This window comes from Chenopodium album, chromosome 7, assembly GCF_948465745.1.
Source record: "Chenopodium album chromosome 7, dcCheAlbu1.1, whole genome shotgun sequence".
NCBI classification, from domain to species: domain Eukaryota; kingdom Viridiplantae; phylum Streptophyta; class Magnoliopsida; order Caryophyllales; family Amaranthaceae; genus Chenopodium; species Chenopodium album.
In genome coordinates, this window is record NC_137840.1 from 43,566,403 (window position 1) to 43,570,950 (window position 4,548).

General features: G+C 33.0%; 1 long non-coding RNA gene across 6 annotated transcripts; it reads left to right on the forward strand.

The window, feature by feature from the left end:
- The first annotated feature begins 287 nt into the window (after positions 1-287).
- LOC145637834 (uncharacterized) lies at positions 288-4,332 on the forward strand. 6 transcript variants are annotated; one of them, XR_014114497.1, is made up of 6 exons: positions 288-437; positions 539-792; positions 1,795-1,929; positions 2,435-2,504; positions 2,807-2,891; positions 3,647-4,008. It is a non-coding gene; the product is annotated as an uncharacterized LOC145637834 (long non-coding RNA). The 6 variants fall into 6 exon arrangements; XR_014114496.1 differs by having other exon boundaries at positions 295-792; XR_014114500.1 differs by lacking the exon at positions 3,647-4,008 and adding an exon at positions 4,018-4,332 and having other exon boundaries at positions 296-792.
- The last annotated feature ends 216 nt before the right edge of the window (positions 4,333-4,548 follow it).

Sequence of the window (4,548 nt, forward strand, 5' to 3'; positions counted from 1 at the left end):
CCAAAATCAGGGACATATTCAATCATTTAGTACACTTATTTTCTCTTTTATCAGAGAAAACTTGATCTCCGAATTCGAGAAGATCCCATTAAATTTTCCGCACTTTTATCCCTTTTCAAGTTACTAACTTGATCTTCGGAGGCGGAGCTCCAACCACCCGAAGTCTCCGTTATTTTTGCACGTACAACTCAGCCGGACCAATATTTGTGACGTAACTCTCTCCAAGACAAAAACATTAAAAAAAAAAAAAAAAAAAAAAACACCCAAAACATGAGTAAAGTCCATTACATTGAAGTATTAGGGTTTCAATACATAGTCGTCAGTCCTCTTTCTCTAAATTCACTCCCCTCTCTCTCTCTCATCACTCAATCTGCTCACTCTGAATCTACTAAGAAATTCAAGCTATTTTCTTCATTTTTCTTATCTTTTTCATTGATGTATGATCTGTTCTTTAATCATCTATGTGGTTTTCAATTTTTTTTAGCTTACATTTGGGATTTTGTGAATTTATTTTAATGAATTTTGTTGGATCTTGAAGATTTGATGCATTTGGAAGACTGAATTAGTGTTGATTGAGATATAAAAAACGGTTAAAATAATGATTGGAGTTCGATAATTTCAAGGCAAACTGGAGAGCGCGAGATTCGTTTCTTCTTCGCTCTCTTACCCTCAATTTTGAGAGATCCGATTGGACCTTCATCGCCACCTCCTCTGCCGCCGGAGTCCAATGGCACTTGCTTCTCTCTCCTCTTCTTCCTCGTTCAACCGCTGCTTCCATCTTCTGGGAAAATGGTACTTGTTCTTCTTCTTTCATTCTTTTTCAAGCGATTTTTATAGTTTTGAATCGATTTTTTCGATCAAATTCTCTGTGATTTATTTATAGAATCGAAACTTAGAAACTATTTTGATCTTCAAATTGGTACGTGTCTTTTCATCTCTTAATCCATTTTTTTTAATTATGCATCTAGTGATGTTAGTCATGTTACACGATTTAATCTCATTGGATTTTATTTGATTTGTTAAGAATTAAGATAGGATTAAGATCGACCATTGATGAAGTTTTTCGAAAATATATTAATAGATCTTTGTCACTTATGTGGTTTGATTTTATATTTGATGGTTGATATTAATTGACTACTTTGTATGAATTATTCATTTATGGACTACCTAAAGTATGAAAAGAGAAATAAGACAATATTCTTATGAGATAGTGAACAGAGCAGAGCTGAACTGAACTGATCGGGCTTGAATTGAATTGAAATTAAGCGGAAGAGAACAGACCCTTATAGTCTCATTTACTTGTTGACTTTTCATTATAGGTCGTTCTTAATTATTTTTATTTTACGTTTAGTTATAGTTTTAGCCTCATTTTTCACGTTGATTATATGGTGCCATTAAACAGGTACCAAATGCAGTTGGATTTATTCTCAAGACGATTCAATTAGTAGTCTATGCTCATTATAGTAATATAAGCAATGATCAACAATATATTGAGCCCCTTGTTTAGTGGAAAATCAGCAAATTACTCAATTTTATATCAATCAATCATTTTTAGATTTTATATTTGTTTACTTGTACATAAATTTACTCCAATGTGTAGCTTGATTCTTTGATTTCTGCCGCTTGTATATAAATTTATGTAACTTGAAATTTAAAAAAAATTGTGTATATTATGATTGTCATACGAAGCATTTGTTACTCCATCTATATAATAAGCTCATACGGAGCATTTGTTACTCCATCTATATATTAAATCTTTTGTGCTTTACTTGATTTTCGTGCTCATTTTTGCAGGACAAAGTATACCTGGATAATGTGGAGGCAAGTGTTGCTGTTCTGAAAAAGGTTTCTGAGGAAAGAAGGGAACAACATCTGAACCAGCCATCTCTTGAAATTGTATAGCAGACTCTGAAGAGTTTCCAGCAGAAGGTAGATTCCATGATCCTCACTCAACCTTTTTATTTGATTCAATCACATCTGGAGCCGTAGATTGAAGGATAAAATACAATAAAATAAAGATTGATAGAGAGAATCAACTTCTGCTAATTCTGTTCTTGAAAAATAGGCCATAATATGATTGTTTGAGACTTTGTATAATTCCTTGGCTCATAACAGTGATATCTACAAGAATTAAGTATGTAGTATGCTGAATTACATTGAATTAGGTAGTAGTTAAAACTTTTTTTTATTGAAATTAAAGCTGATGGGTGAGATATACTGTCATTTTTTTTGAAGTACTGTATTTTTTGCGATTTTTGAAATCAATATGTTGCTAGAATCTCAATAAATGGAGATCCCTTTGGTGATTTTAGGCTCACGCTATCATGGTTGTCTTTATCTGAGAAAATGGGGTGCTATATTAAGCCAAGGTTTCCTGGTTTGTGGAAAAAGTTATAATGGGATTACCTCTCACATGTGAGAATTTCTCTTGTAGGGTCTAGGGATGGCCTCATAAGAAACCGGATTAAAATGGGATTACCTCGTGCTCATCTTGGAGAAGCAAGGTGTCACCTTTATTACTTTTTTTTTTTTTTTTTTTTGCTGCCGAGAGATAGGCTAATAATTCCATGCATCTTCTGATTATTGTTTTGATAGTCCTGCATAATTACAACTCCTTTTGCCTCTGATGAACTGTGCACTTGATTATGTCCTCTATGTGTTCCATGTTACTATTATCTCTAATCGATTATGATGTAACATACGTCTCAAAAGACCAGTTGCTCATGGGCTCAGGCCTTCCATTGTGATTGGAAATTTCAGTTTTAGTTTTCCAGGGATAAAAGTAATTATTATTATTTTATCGCAGGAGTATGCAGGAAGATGCATTGATGGAAACAGAATTGTCTAATGGGGATGAAAATGGTGTAGCTGAAAGCCAATGTGTCGATGAAGTAAGTTTTTCATATCTCCCTGTACAAATGTATTATCAATCATAAACCATAACTCATTTAATTTGTTTGATTTGTATTCGAACCTACTCTCATAATTTTGAGCTGAGCATTGGATTTTTAACTCACAAATAGAATTGGAGATTAGTTATGGTTATTATAACAAAATACTTAGTTTTGAAGTGTAATAAATCACATTGGCACATGATATATCCTAAATTGCAAGCTTCCCTTCTGACAGTACTGATATACTTCATTGGAGAAGCTGAGGTGCAACATAATCTTCTTGATGAAGCGCCTAAATTCTTTTTTATGAAATGTTTCACTCTTTTTTAGTGAATGGTGGAGTCCATAATGTAATATATATATATATATATATATATATATGTGGAGCTTTATCATGCAGACTGATTACATGGAAATAGTAGGTAAGAAGTTGGTTGCTTAAGCAGGGTCAATGCTGAAATAGTATGCCCACTGCGATAATATGATAAAATAGCTTGCATATGAGTAATAACTTGCCTTTCTTTGTCAAGATATTGGACCTTGAAAGTTAGCTTGTAGTATCTTTTTCATTAATGATATAAATGTAGCTTTATTACTATTTTTTAGTAGATCTTGAGGTAAGTACTCATTATTGTACTAGACTTATTCTAATAGCCATTGCATGTTGAGTCTTGTTTGACCATCTTTTGCTTAGCTGAAAGGTGTACGTTTCTAAGTTTCTCTGTATATATTCATCTTTTGTTGCTATACAGTCATTGGCTCGCATGAACAAGAACTCGTGGCTATTTTGGTGGAGCCTTTATCTCATAGTTAGTGAAGTTCCTCGTTTTACTTTATTTTCTGTAAAATTCACGTAGTACCTCGCAGATAAATAGCTATCTATTTTCTTGATCCATTACAAATACAAGTACAAATTAAATGTTACGAGGTACTTTCTTAAAATTTACATCATGTTATTAATTTTTGTAATGCTCATCGTATTGGTACGATTGAAATAACTTTGTTCAGGATTTAAGGAAGTGTACAATGGTTCCAAACATGTCTATCTTACATAATTTGGGATGCTTGTTTTGGTATATTGCTATCTTAGTCCAGGTTTGTTCATTTTCCCTTTTTTTTGTAGGCTTGAACAAATATGGAGGAAGATAGACAATGAAAGAAGTACTTCAACTTTTACAATGTATGCTGCTGCCAGCTTTTGGTTGCTGCTGTTTTGCTACTAATAATGCTGCGCTTTGTTGCTACTGATACTGCTGCATTTAGATGCTGCTATGATTCGTTATTTACTAAAATTTAATTAACATTTTTAGCATTACAATATTGTTGGTTTATAAAGAGCTTCTTGATGTAAATTGAATTTGGTGTATATGCTGTGATTGAAAATATGTTTGTGGCATGAAAACCAGCATTTGGTATATATTAATTATAGTTGATCGTATTTATTCGTGAATGAAAAAAGATTAGGGGTATTTGTAGCTGGCACCTGGTTGCTAGTTACAAATACCCCTAATATTTTGCCTAATTTAAACATTATTCGTAACGGGCATCTGAAATGCCCGTTACAAATAACCCATTATTCGTAACGAGCACCTGAAATACCTGTTGCAAATAACACATTATTCGTAACGGGCATTTCAGGTGCCAGTTACAAATA